The sequence below is a fragment of the Lissotriton helveticus genome, chromosome 3_1 (assembly GCF_964261635.1).
Source record: "Lissotriton helveticus chromosome 3_1, aLisHel1.1, whole genome shotgun sequence".
NCBI lineage: Eukaryota > Metazoa > Chordata > Amphibia > Caudata > Salamandridae > Lissotriton > Lissotriton helveticus.
In genome coordinates, this window is record NC_136061.1 from 372413498 (window position 1) to 372436437 (window position 22940).

The following is a 22940-nucleotide window of genomic DNA, read 5'->3' on the forward strand; positions in this document are numbered from 1 at the left end:
TTAGATCCGCTTGTGCTTTTTCGTCGACTCGACGTGGTGCTGCAGAGTGGGGACGCTTGAGCTGGTGGCGGAGGTGTGTTCTTTCGAGCCAATGGTGGTTCTCGGCTCGAAGGCTTTGAGTAGATGCGTCTTTTGGACCTTCGGATCGACGGCTTTTTGGGCCTTGAGCCCCCTAGAAGATTCGCCATCTTTGGAGCTGGGCTTCGACGTGAGCGTGACGTGTTTAACGGCAGACACAGTCTTTGTCACTCCGATCTTCGGGTCGACGCCCCCTGTCGACTCAGAGGGGTCGAGCACCTGTTTTGACTTGGACGGCTCCGAAGTCTTCGAGCCGAAGGCTGTTTCCAACAGTTTCGGTTTCGTTTTTGGATCTTTTGATTTTGGTTTCTCCACTAGGAGTGGTCGATCGACCGATGGCTCATCAGAAATGTTCTTAGTCGGGCCTTGAAGCGAGACTAGAGAACGGTGTTGAAGATCTTGGCTAAGGCCTTCTGGCGATGCCTCGACCTGAGCCGTGGAAGAGTCTATATGAGGCCCCGCTACTGCGGTTGGGCCTAGCTCCTCACTTGAGTCGTCGTCGACGGCTCCAAGAGGTTGTGCATCGTCTCCTACCTTGATGATGTCTTCATCATGGACGTAGAGTTGTTCCTCGTCCTAGGTAGAGTCTTGTTCCGACGCGGGGTCCGATTGTTCAGGTTAGTCTTCGTGTACTATGTCAGTGTCATCACCACTGAAGATGTTTTCCGGGTCTGGCGCCGACTCACGCGCCGACTGTCATGCAGCGCACCGAAGACGGAGAGTTTTCTGCGACCTGAACTGCGAACAGGCCATGCAGCTGGCCTCGTCGTGATCCGGTGAAAGACATTTGTTGCACACCGGGTGCACGTTGATGTGGGGATATTTAGAGTTACAGACGGGGCATCGCTTGAACGGGCTCCGTTCCATTGCCGATCATCGACGAGCCTTGGCGTCGAAGACTAAAAGTCTTCTGAAGTCGAGTTCAAAGAACAGGAAAGCTAAAGGGCACCGAACGAAAGACAATACCGACACCTCTAAGGCCTTTTGGCCCCGAAAAAGAGTAACTATTACAAATTCCGAACTTGAGCTAAGAAGTACATCTGAACCCAATGGCGGAAAAAAACAATCTGAGCATGGAGGGGATGCCCATGCGCACTGTAGTCCAGGGAGGAGCCACCTATCTCGTGATACTTGGAAGACTCTTCCAGGACAACAGTGTGCAATCATCTGGACCCAACACTAGGCGGCGATCTATGCATAGATATAAATTCAGCAGCCCACATGACTCGAACAAAACGTTTCTATTAACACAGCACACACAATCTTACAAGGCCGCATTTTCTGTAAGCCTGCAGGTGTTTAAAGTATTATCATGTGCTCCATGCCCCCAAATGCAATCTCGTCCATAAAAGCAGAGACAAAGTAAAGGTCAAGGTCTCTCTGTAGTAAACTTCCTTTCATAGTTTTTTTCACTCATACAACGCTGTACTGGTTCCATAGCTAGATTGCAAAAGGAGAGATTCCTGCCTTATTGTAAATCATTCACATGCCACATATTTGACCCTGCCCCCACGCTCACTAAATCCAGGCCATTTCACGCAGAATCACAGTTAACAGACTTTTATTAAGGCTCGGACTGCTGCAAAACCCATTATCAGACTGACTCACCTGTTGGGGAGGCATACAGTATGCCTGAGACGCAGACTTGTTGCTCTCGATTCTAGGAAGTGCGCAGCAGCGCACTAAAGATGAATGGCCTGCCTTGGACGGATCCCACTGGACAGGCTGATCGAGCCACACAGCAATCAGCAACAGAGAGGCCACCTGCCCCTTCGATCCACAGCACTGGGACCGTGCAGTGGAAAAAGTGTTTCCTGCCTCGGGATCTGCCCTTGCACGTTCGGCAGCTGGGTTCCAACAGGTGGGCTGCACCAGTGTGGAATCTGCGCTAGAACACTGACGTACTGACATTTAGAGCAAGACTCCCCCAGCCAATCACTGGCTAGATAGAGGCCAGTCATGGGCTTCCAGTTATTCAATGTCCTACAAAGGCTTTCTGACTGCATTTCTAATTGGCTGTGAGCCCGAGAGTGCCCACAGCTCATATTTTTAGTGATTTAATGTCTACTTGTCCGTCGGACAAAACAGACAATAAATCTTCTTGCCCATTAAAAAAAATATTCTTGGTTCGGGCATCGGGCGATATGATTTCCCCACCCCTGAGAGGGTGAGGGAGGAGGCTTAGCACCTCGTGCCAGGATGTGTATTGTTTCAGGCCCCCCGAGAGCAGCACGCTCTCGACACAGGGGTCCAGAAACAGGTCTGGTGGTGGCAGCCACTCAGTCAGGTCACTGGGAGTTGGTAGAGTTTCTGGGGCATCTCTAAGATGACCTCTGTAGTGCATTTTACATTAAATCCCACACTGGAATCAGTGTGGGACTAATGTGCTGAGAAGTTTGATACCAAACTTCAGTCTTCAGTGTGGCCATTATGGTGCTGTGAAGTTCGTAATGACAAACTCCCAGCATTATATACTCTTAATGGCAGCACTGCATTTAGTGCCCAGGAATGGTCCTGGGTCCTGTAGGTGTACAGGGCTCATGCACCTGTACCCTCACCACTGGCATAGGGCACCCAGCTAACAGGGTGACTGATTTATGCCAGGGCAGTGTTTTGTGGGCATGGCACACAGGGATGTGTGCCATGTCACCTTTGTTTTGCTCTGCACCAAGACAAGCAGCCTGCAAAGGCAGTGTGTGTCAGGGGACAAGGCCGTTAAGAGTGGCACAATAAGTGCTGCAGCCCTTAGGGGTCTTCTCTGGTCACAGTGCCCATGGTACCTCTGACACCATTTACCAGGGGCTGACATGTGGCCAGAGATGCCAACCGGGTTTAGGCTTCAATGTAAATTTAGAGAAGGAACATAGGCCCTGCGTACCAGATTGGCAGGTGTCCAGGGCACACTCCGTCAAAGCACATCAGCAATTCAGCAAAAAGTGGGGGCATACCATGCAAGAAAGAGGGCACTTTATCACACCGGGACCCTATATTTGGGTGCTTTTCACAAGATCGTCGGAGGCAGACTGGTGTCCCCCTAAGGCCTCTAGGAGGATCCACTCTCCTGGAGTCATGAAGCTTGACGGCTTCTGGCAGGGAGGACAGGTGTTGGACAGTGGAACTCTGGCAGACAGACAATGCAGACTGAATATGGGTCAGTCTGAGTCTTCTTCCCCCAGGAAGGACAAGTCACAAAAAGCGAAGGCATATTTGACAGAAAAAAAATTACATTTGTCAGAAAAGGGGTGGTCAGTACAGCAGATACTGCCAACTACCAAGTAAGACTATTTTAGAGAGAAAAAAAAATCCGAAAGGTTTTTCCGAGTTTGTAAAAAAAGGAGAACTCCGTGCTCCAGGATCCTAACAGTAGGAACCGTAAAAATTAACTGACTTAATTTTCACCTGTGGGCCATGATGTGATCCATTACTGTAATGTTCTTAAAGGGACAGTGCCAGTTTTATGGTTACTCTTTAATTGCAGCTTATGGTTAACAAGGCCTCAAATTATCTTCCACATTGCTTTTAAAAAAAGGTTTGTGGAAGGCTTCCTATGGTCAGCTTTTCATAATTAACATGAATTGTATTGATTTGTGTGGTCTTGAAAGATAATTAAATGTAATCTTGCCACCTTTGTATTGTTCTATAGGCTGCAGACATTTATGCGTTTTTCTACACACATTTGTATAGACTCAAGAAATGGTTCAGGGACAATCAAGTATTACATAAATGTGTTCTTTTCATTTAACCCAAGTGCTGACTTTGTCTTGCATGGTTATTGATTTTGGCACGTCTAGGTTGACAACTTTTTTTGTTCGAAAAACAGTCTTTCAGGATGAAAATAAGTAAATAGGCATCATGCCTCTCCCCGCTAATTGTTTATTCTGGATGTTTCTAGAACAGTAAAATAAGGTTGTAAAAGCTAACACACCAAGAGAAAAGGGTGAGAGGGGAGACGTTCACAATTGGCAACAGATGGACAGACTGTGCAGAATCAGATCATCAATTCTAAATGAAAGTTACTGAGGAGGCATTTAGCCATTGCCTCGTTGCTGGCTCAACTTATTAGTGCAGCTGGCCCAGTACAAGAGTAGGTCTTGCTATTATAAAAAAACATACATCCTATTGTTCAAACCGGTACGCAGGTGCTCATCTCAAACTCAAATATGTTTTTTCTGCTGTTAAGCCTATATTCAAGACAAACTTTTACAAATGAATTTGTTTTATACTGCACTATAGCCAGGTATTTTGTTAAAGGAAATTTCACAATTAGCATACCATGAAGACACAAGATATGTAATGCATTAATTCTGGTTTGAATTTAGTAGAGATAGTATTTTGCTTTGACAACTAATTCTGTAAGCATTTGCAACTTTAGGACTGTTTGCCTTACCAGAAAGATTACTCATTACAGTAGGTCCAAGTTGGTTATGGCAACATAACAGCTATAGGATTCTAAAAGAAGCCTTTCGAGCTTGTCCTGACCCCCCACTGTCATTGCTTAACAATTCTCCGAGTACTGTTCCTGATTCCTTCAAATGTGCCGCAGTGGTACCCATTCTTAAAAAGCCTAATGCCGACCCCCTAGTATTGAGTAATTTCCGCCCCATCTCCCTGTTCCCATTCCTCAGTAAAATTTTAGAGGCCCACGTGACCAACTGTCTCAGTTCCTTTATTGAGTCTTCCCAATTCTTAGATCCCCAGCAGGCGGGTTTTCGGCCGGCGTACTCTGAGGCTGTTATTGTGGCTGTGATGGACGAGCTCAGGAGGGGAGCTGATAACAATATCCCCCAGGCCCTTGTGCTTCTGGATTTGTCGGCTGCTTTCGACACGGTCGATCATGATCTTCTGATCAACCGTGTCGGCAGCGCCGGCATCCAGGGCGTGGCTCTGGAGTGGATCAGATCCTTCTTACTTCACCGCTCCCAGGCTGTTCACTTATCCACCTTTTCAGCCACTTCCAGGAAACTAACTTGTGGGGTCCCACAAGGGTCAGCCCTGTCGCCACTCTTGTTTAACCTGTATATGCAACCCCTGATTCGGTCCCTATGTAATAACTCAGCCACTATCCTCAATTATGCTGATGACATTCAAATGGTCTTCAATCTTGATTCTTCATCCACATCCATCGCCGACTTGGTCTACTATGACTTTTATTGGCGAATGGATGTGTCAAAGCCAACTGAAACTTAACCCCGACAAAACAGAGCTGGTTTTAACTGGAGGTTCTCTTAATCCTTGGAACCCCAACTTCTGGCCACCCTCCTGGGGCTCCGCTCCCTTCCCTGCTGACTCCGTGAAGAGCTTAGGGGTAATCATCAGCAAGGACCTTTCTTTAAAACCTCAGATCAATGCAGTCACTTCATCGTGTTTTTTCCACCTTCGGAGAATCCGAAAAATCTGCAGGTTTTTGACCACTGAGGCCCTTATATTAGTCATCATGGCATTGGTCACCTCCCGCCTTGACTATGCCAACGTTCTTTACACTGGCATTCCAGCCTACCAGCTTCGCCAATTACAACTGGTGCAGAATCAAGCGGTGAGACTTATTTTTCGTCAACCCAAACACCAACATGTCTCCCCCTGCTGAAAAAGCTTCATTGGCTTCCGGTGGCAAAACTCAGTATTAAACTGGGCTGCACCATCTTCAAGTCATTAACCGGCCATGGCCCTGCCTTTGTTACATCCAGGATTCACCGTTACGTCCCCTCCCGCAATCTCCGCTCCCTGCACCACAACCTTCTTTCCGTTCCCTCTTTCAAACGGAAAAAACATGGTGGCCTTAGGTTTTCTTTTTGGCACCCAAATTATGGAACTCCTTCCCACAAGAATTCAGGTCCACCTCCTGTTATACATCCTTCAGGAAAATGTTAAAAACGTACTTGTTCCGTCAAACTTATGATTTAACACCTGCACCCCACCTTTGCACATCCATTCTATCACGCCATGAAACCGTTGGTGTCCGAGCGCTCTATAAATAATTTTTACATTACGAAGGATTAATTTGTATGCAGGGATAGGTTATGCCCGATGGCATTGTTCTGTCTGCTTATTAGGAAAAGTTAATAGAAAGGCAGTAGGCCTTGCTAACAGCAGGTTACCACATTGTTACAGGCCATAGAAAGGCGATTACTTATATGTAATTTCACAAATTACCACAGTGGGCATTTCGGTAGACACAGACATACCCTAGGAATAGAATTTTACAGGGATGATTGTTAGGACCCTTTTGAGAGCTGTTGCATAATGTTGTGAATGGATATTTAATTTTATAAATATATGCTCAGTAGGCCGGTATTGGGAAAAGTTGTCAGATTACTTGGGTGTGACAAGGTTAAAATAACAAGGTAAAACAAAGCAAATAGGCTTTACTTATTGTGAAAAGCATGAACTAAAGGAAACAGGTTTGCAAGGGTGGATTGCTATTGCACTGTGCAAAAACCAATGGGTATTTTGTTACATGAAATCTCAGATTGAAACAGCAGGCAATAGTTATATGTAGGTGACCTACCTAAACAATAGAGAATAGACAATGTGCACTATGTTAATCCATATTAGGCTCCATTAGTAGGGATGTTTATATTGTTATGACAACTGCATTTTGTAAATATGACGACAAGTTGTGATAAATGCAGACCTGACAAGTTGTGAAACATGCTAATGGCAAAAGGCATTTCAAAATGGATAGTCATTGTTCTGTATTAAAGCCTACAGATCATACGTAGTCCAAAGTAATGTCAGGAGAGGGTGAACAGCTATCGAGCCACATGGCGCCACCTGGTGATACCAAGGCGCTATAGCTTTTCCAGATCCTCTAGCACCTGTAAATATTTTGTTCTCAGACGTCTGCAAATAGTATCCACTGTAAATGCTCCTTTACTTCTCGCGTACTACATTTCTAATTTTTGATTAAATTAAGTAACTTTCTTCAAAATCAATAGCATTAAATTAAATGAAAAATTATATTTATATAGCGCTCAAACTAGCCGGAGGCCTAGCAGCGCTTGATTAAAGATTCTCAATTTATATTCATTGGCCTGCAAACTGTCTTGTCCCTTTTCTTTAATAAAAAAAATCTCGTACAAATGTTAATCTTTAGATGGCTCATTTTACTGTTTCCAAATATAAATTTGCATGTTCGATTTTCTGGGAAGTTTCTTAAATGGCACCTGTCAGCCAACATTAAAAAGTCAGACTTCTCCATGCTGTAGAAACAGAAATACTCCTATGCGAGGAAAGTTTTACAGCTAACTACAAGCAGCACGATCAAGAAAAAAAAGTGGGGAAAAAAAAGTATGAGACGGTCTACTTGGACCTCAGTTAAGTCGGAAGAAAAATCCTTGTAGCATTCCTCCCCGTCGTAGTGGAATCCTTTGCTTTCCCCTTCCTCCAGCTCCCACAGCAGGTCCAGGAAATTCATTATTCTACAGAATAAACTTGTGCCCACATCACTTGTGCCAGTCATGTCCAGACTAATAAACAGAACAGGGGCAGGCTAGGATGCTCCTTAGGCACCAATCATGGGACCTAACCAAACTGGCCTTACATACATAGCACCAACTCCTATGGGAGCATCATTGGCATTGGTTGACCCTTCATGCAGAGGCAATGAATGTACCAAATAGAAATTGATTTTCCTATACAGCACTTCGACGGTCCATATTTAGGGCTTCGATAAGGCTACTAGCAGGTAGTCTCAGGTTGCCACCCTGAACTAAAGTACACAGAAGGGACTAGATCAGAGGAAGGATTCCCTTAAGCCACCCATATCGTGCTTACTTCATTTGCTAATCCATGTGTCGATGTGGCTCGTGTCACTTGTTACTATTTCTTTGTTGATTATGTAGATATGTGGTTCGTATAATCATTAGATTGCTTTTTGTTAATTCATGATCTTGGTGTGGGCTTGGGGGGGGGTTTGGGGGGGGGGGGGATCTACGTTACCCTATACCTCAATATATTGTCTACCTCCACCATCATTCATCCCAAACTCTAAACCACTACTATGATCCCGCAAAATAGCCCTTTCTAGACTAATTCATCCTTGCATCATCTGATAGCTTACTTTTCAGATATCGCAAACAAGCTTTTTTTAAACACTTCCCTGCGACCCTCCAACCACCCTTTACAATTCCCAACCAAACCCCTTCTGACTGCTATAAATCGCCATTTGGAACAAGTCTTACAATTGTGGCGCAAGGTCACTCGATATATAAATAGCAACTGTGTAAATACCACCATCACACACATCTTGGACATCTTTGCCCATTATCCAGGTAGACAGAAAACTGAATCAAACAAATTAGTTTTTACATTTTATTCTGAACTGTCCGGCGTCTACAGAGCAGGCTTAGATTATGCCAATCTGAAAAAACAAACAAAAGAACAGGGTCAGCATTTAATACACCAATTTAACAAAAGCAAAGTAATTCTAGTTACCATCACTGACAATACTACGTTAATATATTATGTTCTTAGAGAGACATTAACCAGCTCAATGTTGCCGGCTCATTTTTGAAAATGGGCAGTTGAGGGGATAGCAATTACTGCATTTCTTGGGCATCTATGTAAAATAAATACAGATTTGTCAAAGCTAGAGTTTGTATACCCAGAACGCTTGTGTGGTATGAAGTTAACGATTTTAAAGTGGAGGCAAATGTATTTAATGTTCATTGTATGATTCAACATGGAGTTACCTGGTGCGGCAGTGTACTACATATGTGAATGCTGTGACTTTGTATTATGGAAATGGAAAATAAAATTTTAAAATAGTAATATTTACAAATATACTACAGCAGACAACTGCTCCACACTGTAGAAGTACAATTATCCTAAGATAATATGCAGTTGGGAAATAAAATGTGCTGGAAAAATGCTTCATCAGGAAAACAGATCACATTGGGGCCAAATAGAATATGAGAGCATTCCTCAGATTAGGCTTGTGCTGACTAAGCTATTCAAAGTATCACCGCATGGGTAGACAATGGGTACATTTTCCAAACTTTTGCCTGGGGTATCTCCAAAAGGGTCAGAAACCACCAGGGTAATGGGTGCAATACCAGGGACAGGAGGACTTAAAATGTAAGCTAGACCAGATTTCTATGGAAAGTGCTAGCAATGTGTTGCAAACTGTCATGTAGTGGAAAATATAAATACACGGTATTAAACAGAAAGAGCATGGAAAGTTCCAATACCCTGAAATAGTAAGGGCTGCTTGAATTATGCAGCATGCATTCTAAACCAAACTTAAGACAAATTAACCAGCAGTGTGACTAGGGCAAGTTGTGGCATTATTACACTTAGTTTGACAATGTTCCAAACAAAAGGTATACCAATTCTAAAACTGCTAGACTGGATTATTAAGAGACACTGTTTCCAGCATATGTGGATGTAGATGTGCATGCTTAACATACTCCTGCCATCTAGTGAAGGGCTAACGTTTGCAAGTTGCTTTTTCCTCGGGAACCATTAAGAGTCAAGCAATAGTGCGACTCCTCTGCTTGTTTAAGACTGTGCAAGAGTACAGACCCAATGTCACTAAGGACTGCCACGGGACCCCACCAACCGCCTCCAAGCAACTTGAGGATTTCACATGAGACTGGTCTACAAGAAAGAGCCTTCTTAGACTCCCTCCTGATAACCAACACCCAAGAAGCACATAAACAGCCACTAGCTCGGTCCCCTCACCACACAGCCCGCTTACAGCACCACCACTATAATGGCCACGAACACCACCTCCCAACTGCCTCTATCGTCCCCCACTTGCCCCCTTCAACAGTGTCTAAATGTCTCAAGCAGAGAGTCACTGTAAGATATAGGGTTGATTCAGGCAAAGGTGCACCACTCTGCGCAATAGTGTAATAACTCTGTACGCGGCAGCCATTTGCAGACCCAGTTCCACTTGAGACTAACAGACACCAGTCTCGATCTCAAATCAGATGGTGCTGCGCTCTCGGCACCATGGTCACCAGACAGAACGGCATATCTATTTAGCCATCAAAAGACTGCCTACAAGTCATAGGAGGTATGGTAGTACTCGCCCGTACAGGCACAACCTCCATGTACAGCATTCAGAAAAGTGGAGGTGCACATTTCCTATAAGGTACGCCTTTATTAAATGAGTTTGACATTAGTGACCAGCTGGAAGACGCCACGCAGATGCTCTAGATCACGACAAGAAGATATACCAATACATGGATAATGATGGAAAACATAGAGACTTAGAACTCCTGGCATAAATCACGACGCAATATTCAACTGAACACAGTGCCTCTTCCGGTACCAGCAGGCATAGACCATCCTCCATAGTACCATTCCCAATTCAATTTATCTTTATCCGGAAGAATATAAAGAGAAGTCTCTCAAAAATCCCCACCACGGACTCGTCCTCTGGGAGCTCTACACTTGAGACTACAGGATCCATAATTTTGACTATATCCATAAAGCAAAGTCAGTCTATCCGGCTTTTATTACAGTAACTGCTATTGCGAAAGAAATACAGAATTCCTGAGGAAGGCATACGCCGAAACGCGTTTAATGGAATTGTGGTTCTGTATTTGATGAATTGTTGTATATAATTTTTGCATTTTGTTTGCACTATTGTTCTATAAAATCATATTTGTACGAACAGTCACTTATTCTGTGTGTGAAAAAGGAATAAAGATGAAATAATATTTGAATACAACAGTGTCACAACAATAAAACAGAAGAATATATCAGCAATACATATGGTGGCAATTAGTTTGTGTACAACGTCTAAGTCCTTACTTGTGAAATATGCACATAACCCGGTGTCACATGTTCGCTTTTCCTAAAGTATAGTTTCCTTGCTAGGGTTTATCCTTTTAGGCAGGGGCCCCTTTTCTTCCATAACAATGGTAGTACTCGTCCGTACAGGCACGACCTCCATGTACAGCATTTAGAAAAGTAGAGGTGCACATTTCCTTCAGCCTTCCTGCCGGCACTGGCTTTCGCCATTGCATTCCTCTTGGCAGAGCACTTCCTGGCAGTGGACAACTTTCTGGGAGCTGGTCAATAGGACATTTGAAGTCTACAAGCAAGAACGCCAGTTCCACACATACAACTGTTGGGATGTATGGGAAGAAATACGAACGTGAGGCAATTCGTTCTTATGCACCTTAAAATATGGCTCCCCGAGAGCTACTCACAGACTATGTGATGGTGTGATTACTAAACAGTCCTATTCTATAAAATAAATTCTGATTTGAAAATATGCAGCCAAACAGTCATAACGAGAGCAATGCAGTGGGTGTAGGGAATACCTGAAGATAATTCAAATAGACAAGTGTGCGGCTAACTACTTCCATAACAAGTGTAGTTTAAGCCGCGCCTACTCAGCACACGCAGACATTCTGTATCTGTGGGCTTACAGCCCGCCCACCGCTTTTAATTTGCTGCTTTGCATGTCCTTTGCAAAGGCCTACTACTCTGTGGTTAACGTTAGTTGTAGGTTCCTCCTTTGTGTGTCAGACCCTCCCAGAGAATTTCGCTCGTAGGCTTGCCCTTTTGTGCCTGTAGGTATGTTGAAGCGCACTATTTTTTCATTTTGTTTGTGCGTTAGTTTGAAACGTTGGCTTTTCGTTTACGCATTCACCAGTCCAGATTGAAGACAGCCTGGTTTTTAGAAGCGTGCGAATCGCCAAAAGATTGCTTTCCACCTTAAGTGCCAGAGGGAGCGAGTTACAGTCTGGCTGTGCCTGCAAATAAAAAAGTAGACTCCTAAGTTTTTCATCTTCGAGATTGGATCTGGGTTTTCTCCCTCTTCCTGTGGCCACCAGATTTAACATTTCACGAAATGTGTGAAGTTTGACACTGGAAAATCTTCTAAATAAGGAAGTCAGCCAAAGAGCTGGCACCTCGGAACTGCCTACGTCTGGTCTCGAAAGCAGACATAGCGGCAGGACGTAGAAGTTCCAAGGGGCCAGCTCTGACGAATGTGTGACTAAGACAGCACAATGCACGCACGGACTGTATGACCCTCACAGAAACACCAGTGGAAAATCCTCTGAATAAGGAATTAAAGGTAAAGCCAGATGAGAGCACTAGACCTCATATCTCGCCAATACTTGGCAGCGCACAGCACCCAGGATCAGATGCTGCATGGCCACACTTAAAAGTTCCAAAATGTGAGACCTATTGGCTATGCCAATTGCTCATTTTTGAGTGTGTGTAACTGTAGCCTGTTCAAGTATTGCTTGGTATGATGTAGTGGTTGCTTAAACTGCTGTTGCTCACACACTGAGCAGCAAGCACTCTGAAAAGATTGCCTAGTTAGAGCGGGTATAGGCCAGACCAAAACAAAATCCCCTAGCAGCACTCATTGATTTTGCAATCTCTGCAAAGTTTAGGCTAACCGTGACCCAAAAAGATATTCTCAAACCCTTGCTCAGAGACAAAGGCGATACATTACCAGGAGGCTATCTCACCTTCTCAAATTGAAAGGTTTTCTGCTGCAGAAAATTCTTAGTCTATTTCGAATTGTTCTGCCACAGGTACTCAATAGTCCTCAAGTTTTCAATGCTCCATTGAGTTGACATGCCAGTTTCTACTCTTGGCCACAAGAGTATTACTACTCATCAAGCGTCTTACAAGGAGGCAGGTCGTTATAAGTACCTTGAACACATTGTCCTTATCGAGACAAGTGTAAAACTAATAAATTCAGGAGGCAGGTGGCCTGTGATTTAGAGTGTAAGAAATGCCTCGCTGTATGGGCATCCCTAAGGTTTGGAAACCAGACCAAAGTGCACGTGAGGCGACCGTAAAAATGTATTTATATTAGAGAGTGGAACATGTACTCTTAAGTTCCAACAGTAAAAACCTGCAACTGCCACTTTCATTGTGGAAAAAGCTAGTAGCCCTATGGGAGAGTAAAGAGTTGCAGGATTCTACAGCAGCACTCCTAACTTCAGACTGCGATATTGGAGGTGGGCAGAATGGTCCATTCTGGGATAGCCAGAAGTTACTTTACAGTGGTCATGAGGGAAGGAACCTGGTAGCCCACTTGCCACCAACTGTAACCTTCCTGGAGGGCATTTTCTTTGTATAGAGCACCCATACTGCGACTGGGCGAAGGACTGCCCTCCTGCACCCTGCAAAGAGGCAATGCAAGATGTGTGAACCTGGTGGCTAGGAAAGGAGTAGTGACTGTGCCCTGCTCAGAGAAAAATAGCCAAAGCAAGAGACTCCAAAAATCAGTTGGCTGACCTGTTCAGAGTACAAGGCCACAACAGCTGAAGAAGCTTGCTGGGGTAAGATGAATGCCCAAGATGTTCATATCGCTGCCAAGCAGCACCATAGACAAGGAGCAGACGCTCAAAGTTTCACCCAAGTCTGATGGACCCAAAAGACCTGTCAAGAGTGCTGCCTGATCGCGCAGATGACAGTTGCCACCAAGGAAAGAATCTTCCTGTAAACGAAAACCAGGCAACTGGACTTCAACCAGCACTGAGGACTTTGAAGGAAGTCAACCCATGTGGCCATAATTGCTTCACCCATTTCGTTGAGGAGCTGCTGAAAGGCAGACCATGGCGCATCCAGAGTATCCTTGAGCATCTCCATTGCATAACAGTAAAGGGTGGGAGAGGGGGTTGAGAGTACAATACTGTCCTATTGCAATGCAGGTGACATGAAAGCAATTACAATCCACTTGCTGCACTCGAAACACTGGTTTCCTTAAAGAAAAATAATTATTCCAAAGCATCTGCTAGATGGACAGAGCGCATGCTGAAAACACAATGATGCATTTGGCAGAAACAATGCACCATGGGCGTTCGGTTTATGATCAGCGCTCCATAAAACATGTTCACTCTGAGCCAATGTGAACTGTCAAGTTTATCAACCCACCAATACCCCCAACAAAATTAAAGCAAGCAGTTCTCTAAAAGCTACCAGGGCAGATAGTCATCTGTGGTAGAAAAAATGAGATGGGAACATTGTACATAGTACTGAAAAACAATTGTGCATCAGTGGTTCCTTTGACTGCATCATAGTCATCAGTCGAAACAAGCTTTCCATCATGTGCACAAGGAGGCAGCAGGACAAACAAGAAAGCAGTTTTCTTTGGGCGAGCAAGCCCCCTTCCTCCTGCACACATCCATTAGAAGATTAACACAAGACCAACACACAAAACTTGCAACTGCATAAGTTGTAAGGACACTTACTTTGTTGGCTACATCCAGTGCATCATAGTCTGGAGCTAAACGCACATATGCCTTCTTCTCGCCGTCTGGCCTGAAATAAAGAAGGATCTATTACTTCCAGACACTTGGTCCTAACATTCTCAGTAAAGCATTCTTGCGTGCATCAGTGGTTCCTTTGAAATATCATCGTTATCAACATGAATTAAGTTTTCCATCATTTGCACGATTGAACAATTAAGGAGAAAAACCACAACGGTACTAGCCTACCAGCACTCCGGGAGCCTTACTCTGAAATGCATACACTGAAAACAGTCAGGACAGGTCTCATGCTCAGAACAGAAATTAAGTCTTGCTCATCAAATTTAAGATGGAGCGGATTCTAGTGGCCTTGTCATGGCAATCAATTTGAGCAATTTCTCAGTGGTTTGAGAAGTTAGCCTGGCATAGGATGTCCACTAGTTCTAGTGGGCACCTTGCACCAGTCTAATCAACCCTTATTGATGGTGGTTGTTAAAAGTCAACCTTATAGAAAGCTATCCTAATGGTAGCATGAACCAGCAGTGTTCAAGCTAAGACTTCAGTAGGCAAGTTAAGCAAGTTGTTTTACCATATATAATCCCTTGAGTACCAAATGAAAGGACATCACACAAGGTATATATCAAATATATATGTATTTAATCCAACACATCCCCTCTGCACTCTTTGAGGTCAGAGGTCAAAATACAATACAAGTCACAGTTAATATACGATCCGTTCCACAGTATATGTTATGCCATGAGGGCCTCAATAACCATAAACTAAGAAAGTGGTTTAAGTACCACGCGAGTTAGAAAGCAGGCCTGGGGCATCGCTGGGGCTACACTAAACAACCAAAGGTTAGGAAGTAGGAGGCCCACGGGAGACACGTGCAGTGTCCAAACACAGACTCTGGTTACCATTGACTTTCTATGGGAAATGAAGAAGTTCCAAATATGCAATTTAAAGACACTTCCGGATGGACTAGGATGGAACCCTTTTAAACTAGGACACTTCGAGAGTCACGACACACGGGAGCCCTGGAGTGCTCGTGTTACCTCACCCATGGAAGCCGGGTGCATAGGTGTCTTTTCGTGTCGGGTTTCGTCGTCGCTTTCTATGGAGAGCTGCAAAGAAGTGCTGCAGGCGACCAGAGGAAAAGTGTCCGGGAGGATCGGAGATCTGAAGAACCTGAAAGCAGAGGGGACAGAGTCTGGGTCACTAGCCAGTGGCCAGGAAGGAACCAGGCGATGTCGGATGCTTGACGGCGAGTTTCTCTTCAGCCACGAGGTCCAGGAGGCATGGACGATGACCAGGCGCTGGATTCGAGCTGTCCCACGCAGGATGTCGAGATTGGCTCTGTGGCAGACCAGCAAGGTCTGGGGCGCTTCTCCTTTTCAGGGAAACTGGAGCAAGCCTGCAGAAACCAGGAAAGCAAGTTAAATTCAAGATGGCATCTTCAGGGGGGCTCACTAGCCAACAGGCAAGGAACCGGGAAGACGTGTCGATCTCAAATGCAAAGGCGGGGCCCACGGGACTCACGGAGTGTGGGGGCTGGGCTTTGGTGCAAATGGTGCTCGGGCTTCTCGTACCCCAATGCACAGCTTACTGAGGCTTCAGTAAAGGAGTGCAGGTAGCAAAATGCAGGATGTCCAAGATGTCCAGTCCCACTTCTCTCGTGTCCGCCACGGGTCTCAGCTTTGCTGTGGATCGGGGTCTGGGAGTTCAGTTCTTGAGTCAGAGTCTTCGGGTTCCGATGGGAGCCTTGAAACTGCAGACCGGCGCTGTTGGTGCCTGTTTGCACAGGGTGGTCACTCCTTGACCACAAGGGAGATGGCTTCCTTCTTCCAGTCAGAATGGAATGTCGAAGGTCCAAGATATGTCTTTCAAAGATTCGTCCAGGATGATCTAAAGTCCTGGGGACACAGCTCCTATACTTATACTAAGAAAGGGGGCTGCATTACCTCACATGGTCCTTTCTATGGGTGGACCTGAGAAGGGGGTGGTTACACCCCTTTCCCTTGGTCCAGTTTCGCGCCAGAGAAGGAGTGCCCCAGCAACTGGTTTGAACCGGGCTATGCAAGGAGCACCTTGTGTGTCCCAGGCAGTGTCTAGAAAAGCATCTGCTGATGCAGCCCTCCCTGCCCCAATACACAAAACCCTGCCTGGGGAGGTGCTGGCACCTCCCTGGACATGGAACCTATTGTCCAGGCCTCCCCTGCCAGAGTTTCAACCAGCAGCAGGAGGTCAGACTTGTGTCTGACAGCAGCATCCATTTTGTGATGCTGATGTTGTTTAACTTTAACCGGGTAAAGCAGTAACTATATGTCTTCTCCCTCTAGAAGGGTGGAATGCTACCCCCGCTGCCAGGACTGGCCGGGGGTGGTGGGGATAGTATTCCAAAGTGTTGGACACCTTGCATGACATGTTTTGATAAAGCCAAAGTAAGCATTAACCGCGAGGATTAGAATGCACTTAAGAGTATATGGTTTGGCTATATCATAGAACAGCTATTAGGAGATGGTTCCGATAGCTGCAGAGGGGCTCAGCTCATGCTAGGGCAGCCCCTCACATAAAACCAAGCACTCTGCCTCCAGGATTGTCGAGGCCTACCATAGGAGTTGCCTATAGGTGTATATGTGATATAGTATACACACATATATATATATATATATATATATATATATATATATATATATATATATATATATATATTTCTCCAGTATTAGGGGTGTCTTTCATAGATTCACATGCTTGAATATTCCCCGTCGTCGAAGTGGGAGTCCCACGGTACATAAAATAGCAGTAAAATATGCATGTATACGTGAAAAATACTATAAATAAAAATACATACATATAATAAAATGTAAATTTCAAAAGTACCATAGAACATAATAGGCCCATTGAAAAGCCGAAGGGAGAACTCACTTTAGTAACATACTAGTGTCATTATGTGTTGGTCCACAGTCCAGCCAATCAGGCTGTAGCCTCCTCTAGAACCTTCTCCTCAGAAGAACAAGTCCTCAGATTTTCTACCGCACGTCGTGTGAAGGGAGTCTCCCTGAGCTCTGCTCAGTTTTTCTTCAAACTCAAGCTGTTTTTCTCAAGAAAATGTCTTCTAACAAGAAATCTTTATTTAAAGCCTGCCCTTCTTGTGGTAAACTGCGCCTTTTTCATGAGGATCCACACAGTAAATGCATTTACTGTCTCTACCCAGTCCACGAAGTGAAAAACTAAGTACTGTCGCACTTTTCCACCCAAGACTGAGGGATAGAGAGGCCCGTCTCCTTCTGTGGCTACAGAGGTTGAAGACTTCAGAGTCTGTACTTTCTGAGATGGTCAGTTTGTCATCTGGCTTTTCAAAATCCTCTCAGAAGCGTGGGTCTGAGACTGAGGTTCCATCTCCTTTTCTGAAGAAAGGTAGACTGTTGGAATCCTCCAGGTTTGTCTCCCCACAGGATTCGCTTCAGGGCACGTCTACGGGACCTGGCTCTGACGTCTGCGCCCAAAGCCTCAATTTCCACATTAAAAACTGGAATTGGCTCGTCGACGCGTCCGTCGACGACTTCAGCGACGACAAAGTCGGTGACGGTAGCCTCTACGTCGACATGTTCTGTGTCAACCAGCGCGACGTCGACGATCACCTAGTCGACCATGGCCCAGGAGGTGAGACCCATCGCGTCTATTGTGAAGATCTCGTCAACGAGTGCCAAAGCCAAACAGTCGACGAAGAAGTCATCGTCGACGCTCCCCTCGTCGATGACGATCAAATCGTCGTCCAAAAGCAACTCGTCGACGGGTCCTTTATCGTCGACGACTGCCTCGTCGACGACCATATCTTAGTCGACGACTCCGTACATAATTGTCGACGAGTAAGACTCCAATCTCAAAATCTTCGTCGACGAAGAAAAATCCTTCAATTTCAGCGCCAAATTCATCAGTGACGACGACACTGACGCCTCAGGTTGTTTCTAAGACTGCCGCATTGACGTCAACGGGCTCGTTGTCGTCTCATCAACCTTTGGCCACAGCTACCACATTTACAGTGGTGACTGCTTCCTCTTTGCAAACAGTTCCTCTAATTCAACTAAGTCCAGTGAGAAGTGGGACTCATCCTCCAGAACAATTGTTTGTCGGGTGAGGAAGAATCCGGAAATGATTCAGAGGTGGAGCAAATTTTCAATCAGGCATCTAGTCCATCTGATTTGAACATTAAATGTCAGGAGTATAGTGATGAGGGTGACGAAGTGCATAACGTCGAAGATGGGAACGATTTATTTCCAGTTGAGGACTCTGAACCACTTACTTCGGAGCCGGTTACCCAAATACCTTTGTCTTTGGTCACGAACTTGCAGCTCATGCTCTATGACTAACCGTAGATTCCCACCATCTATGCCTGCCTCTCCAGTGCTTCCACCTCCTCCTCCACAATCTCAACCACTACTTCCTCAAGCACCTGCGTCGCCAGCGGGTGCTCGTCCAGACACTGACAACGAGGATCCTGACCCTCACAACACGGGTGACAACGACGTCGATATGGATGAGTGGGATGATTACAGGGCTCACACACCCTCCACTCCGCCCACCTCGCCACTAGCATCGCCTCCAGTGGACATTGCAAATTTCCATAATTTGATGGTCCGTGCTGCGAAGCGTTTTCATCTCACAATCGAGAGACAACAAGATGACAGTGAATGTTTCTTATACGATTTTAAGGACGTATCACGCAGACAAACGCACAATACCAATCATTGACCATATTTGGCAGGAGGGCCTTAAACATCCGAATTCTGTACCTGCAGTTTTGCCCAGATTGGACAAAAAGTACAAGGCTCCTCCGTCTTCCCCTGCCTGTTTGATTTCACAACCAAAGGCCGATCCGGTTATAACTCAAGCAGCACAGAAAAGATCCCGCAATCCTGCTACACCACTCACGTCTCCTGATCAGGAAGGCCGGAAATTGGACTCTATAGGTAAAAAATGTACGACCATGGCGGCTACCACTGTGAGAGCGGCTAATACCTTAGCTATTTTGGGCCGTTACGACCGGCAGATGTGGTCCGAGATTGCCGCACTGCTTCCTCAAATACCCGATGCCGTCCGTGCAGAAGCGCAGGCCATTATTCAGGAGGGAGAGATCATTTCATCTGAAATTAATTGTGCGCTCGACATCTCCTCCACGGGTTTCCGTCAATTGGCTGGGGCTGCAGTCTTGAGGCGTCAAGGCTGGTTGAAGTCTACCACCTTCCGTCCAGAGGTACAAGCAAAGGTCCTTGACTTGCCGTACGACGGGGATTCTTTGTTTGGCAAGCACGTAGATGATGCCCTGGAGTCGATAAAGAAGGACACCGACACGGCAAAGTCCTTAGCTACCCTCCAGTATAAGAAACGGCCCTTTCGGGGGGCGCGAGGTAGAGGCGAGGGTTCCTCTACTTTGAGGATCAGGTCAATATCGTTCTTACAACACCTACAACGATAACCGACAGAGGGGTTCCTACCAATCCAAAAATCGTCAATCCTCCACGAGACCATACCAACGGAAAACAACTTCGAGGCGGCTCAAACAATAAAAAACAGTGACAGTCTCAGTTCCTTTCTCCTGCCGCCTGTGAATCTTGGAGGTCGCATCTCAAAATACATTTGCAAATGGTCCGAAATCACCTCCGACCAATGGGTCTTAGACGTAATCTCCAGCGGACATACCCTGGAGTTCACAAAATTCCCTCCCACCCGTCCACCTTCGGGGTCACCCTCACCCCACCTCAAAGAACTTTTGGCCCAGGTGAAATTGATGATCAAAAAAGGAGCCATCGAGGTCGTGCCGCAAGGTCAACACGGCAAGGGGTTTTATTCCCGATTTTTCTTAGTCAGGAAAAAGTCGGGGGAATGGCGTCCAATTTTATATTTACAGGCCTTGAACAAATGTATCATTTCGAAAACTTTTCAGATGTTAACTCCGCTTCAAATTCTGAATTCTCAATCCAGGGGAATTCTTTTCAACGATCGACCTCCAAGACGCATATTTCCATGTGCCAATTCACCCCAGACACAGGAAGTATTTACGCTTCACAGTCGGACAGCAACACTTCCATTTCAAAGTCTTACCATTCGGCCTTCGATCAGCACCGAGGGACTTTACCAAGATCTTAGCCCCGGTAGCTGCCTTCCTGCGTCTCCAAGGTGTCCAATTGTACCCATACCTGGACGACTGCCTCATCAAGGCCAAAACTTTTCACCTAACGGAGCAGCACACTCAAGTTTGTGTCTCCCTCTTCCAAACCTTGGGGCTTTCAATCAATTGCCAGAAGTCACACTTTCATCCGTCGCAAAGGCGAGATTTTCTCGGAGCCTCGCTAGATTCTCGGCAGGGGAAAGTGTTTGTTTCACAGGAAAGACAGGACCGCATGGTAAAGATGGTGCAGTTCCTACAATCAAAACTGTACGTTTGTCCTAATGTTCAAATCATTCCTTGGCATGGCTTCCTCGTGCATCCAACTTATCCCCAATTGCAGATTGCACATGAGGGCTCTACAGGAGGAATTGGACAAGCAGTGGAAACAGGTGTTGGGGTCATTCGAGGACAAGGTCCTTCTAACGCCTCGCATCAAGAAAGCGCTGGAGTGGTTGGCTCACCCTCCAAACGTATCTGCGGGCCGTTCATTCCAAGACGAACCTCCAACTCTGACGCTTACAACAGACGCGTCTCTCGAGGGATGGGGAGCGCATCTCGACGGCATGTCTGTGAAAGGAAAGTGGACAACGACCCAACGTACTTGGCACATCAATCGCCTGAACTCTTGGCGATTTCTTAGCCCTAAAGTCCTTCCAGAGGTTAGTGCAGGGACACACTTTGCTGGTGAGGACAGACAACACCACCAGCATGCACTACCTCAACAAGCAGGGCGGCACGAGGTCTCTCCTACTTTCACAACTGGCACAAGAAATATGGGATTGGGCGATTCAACGTCAAATTCATCTCACAGCCATTCATGTGCCGGGTGTGGCCAATGTTCTGGCGGACTCACTCAGCCGGGCGTCGGACAATCACGAGTGGGAACTCAACCAACCGTCGAGTTCATCTTCCGGAGGTGGGGCCAGCCGCAGATGGATCTTTTGGCGACTGCTGCCAACAGGAAATGCCAACGCTTTGCAAGTCGGCATCCCCACAGAGAGTCGAGCGGAAATGCATTTTCGATCAATTGGACTAACGACTTCATCTATGCTTTCCCTCCACTTCCTCTGATCCCTCGCCTGTTACACAGGATGAGGTTCCAACCTTGCCACATCATCCTGATTGCACCCAAATGGCCGTCCATGTTTCATGGACCTGCTCCTCTTCTCGCAGTCCGACCAGTTACCGCTTCATCCTCTACCTCACCTCCTCACGATGAAGCAGGGACAAATCTGTCACCCGGATCCAGCATACCTCCAACTCCATGCCTGGAACCAGAGTACAATGAATTTGCACGTTTAAATATCGATGAGGACTGCAGGGAGGTGTTAGCACTCCATCCACCATAAAAACCTACCAATTAAAATGGAAGCGTTTCTGTGTCTGATGCCGCACTAAAGATTTGGACTCCATGACTGCAAAACCTGAACAGATTTTACCTTTCTTTTTATCCCTGGCGAGATCAGGACTGTCACACTCAACTCTTAAAGTGTTCCTGGCGGCGATTTCCCGCTTCCGCCATGATGGTTCCACATCTCTATGTTCCTCGAGAATCATTAAGCAATTTTACAAGGGCCTTTTTAGGATGTTTCCACCTATCCGTCCCCCGCCACCTGCTTGGCGCTTAAATTTGGTCTTCTCAACTTCTTCTACTTCCATTTGAGCCTATCCACTCTGCAAGTCTAAAATTTCTCACATGGAAAGTTGCACTCTTGCTCGCCTAGACATCCTCGAGACGTGTCAGTGACATCCAGGCGTTTACCATACAGCCTCCTTTCCTGCAATTCTCCAATGAGGCTGTGACATTGCAAACTAATCCTAAGATCATCCCGAAGGTTCCCAGTGACTTTCATCTCAACGAACCTGTAATTCTGAAGACTTTCTTTCCGGCTCCGCAAACTCCAGCTGAGCGGTCATTGCATTCATTAGATGTGAAACGTTGTCTCAAATTCTACATTCAACGAACTGCAACTGTCAGAAAGTCAGATCAATTGTTTGTGGCGTATGGCCCAATTTGCAAAGGACAACCTGTTACCAAACAGACCATAACCAGGTGGATATCCTCTACCATATCCTTTTGCCACCAACGGGCTGGGAAGCCCCTTCCTGCTCCAGTTCGTGCTCATTCAACTAGAGCGGTGTCTACTTCGGCTGCCCTTTTTGCAGGGGTACCCCCAAGACAAATCTGCAGGGCTGCTACTTGGTCGAGCAGCCATACTTTCACGAAACACTACTGCCTGCAATCAACAGACGCCACGGATGCGGCAGTAGGTCAAGCGGTGCTGCGGAATCTTTTCCATTAAAGGTGAGCCTCTGTTGCTACCCGCCTCCAGTCATAAAGGTTTTCTTTTTCTAATAATATTTTGGTATTTATTGCATATTGACTGATAGGTTTACCTTACTTGCTTTGGTATATCACCTTTATGACTTATGTGATGATTTACTGCTTTCTACTCTTATTCAAGCATGTGAATCTATGAAAGACACCCCTAATACTGGAGAAGAACAAAAGTTACTTACCT

At 45.8% G+C, this 22940-nt stretch overlaps 1 protein-coding gene and 2 non-coding genes across 8 annotated transcripts in view; all 3 read right to left on the reverse strand.

Moving 5' to 3' along the window:
- Positions 1-8374: 8374 nt before the first annotated feature.
- Positions 8375-22940, reverse strand: part of LOC144822489 (large ribosomal subunit protein uL23-like) — a 150558-nt gene continuing 135992 nt past the window's right edge. For 5 of the 6 annotated variants that reach the window (XM_078680101.1, XM_078680097.1, XM_078680102.1 and 2 more), the window contains 2 exons: positions 14253-14322; positions 8375-8437 (listed from right to left, as the gene is read on the reverse strand). The gene's annotated coding sequence lies outside the window, so the exon portion shown is untranslated. Of the gene's footprint in view, positions 8438-14252; positions 14323-15309; positions 15606-22940 lie in introns of all 6 variants that reach the window. The other variant, XM_078680098.1, reaches the window with a different exon arrangement.
- LOC144825801 (small nucleolar RNA SNORD42) lies at positions 14050-14115 on the reverse strand. Its single transcript, XR_013609580.1, has one exon. It is a non-coding gene; the product is annotated as a small nucleolar RNA SNORD42 (small nucleolar RNA).
- On the reverse strand, positions 14390-14455 carry LOC144825795 (small nucleolar RNA SNORD42). The gene has a single exon (XR_013609576.1). It is a non-coding gene; the product is annotated as a small nucleolar RNA SNORD42 (small nucleolar RNA).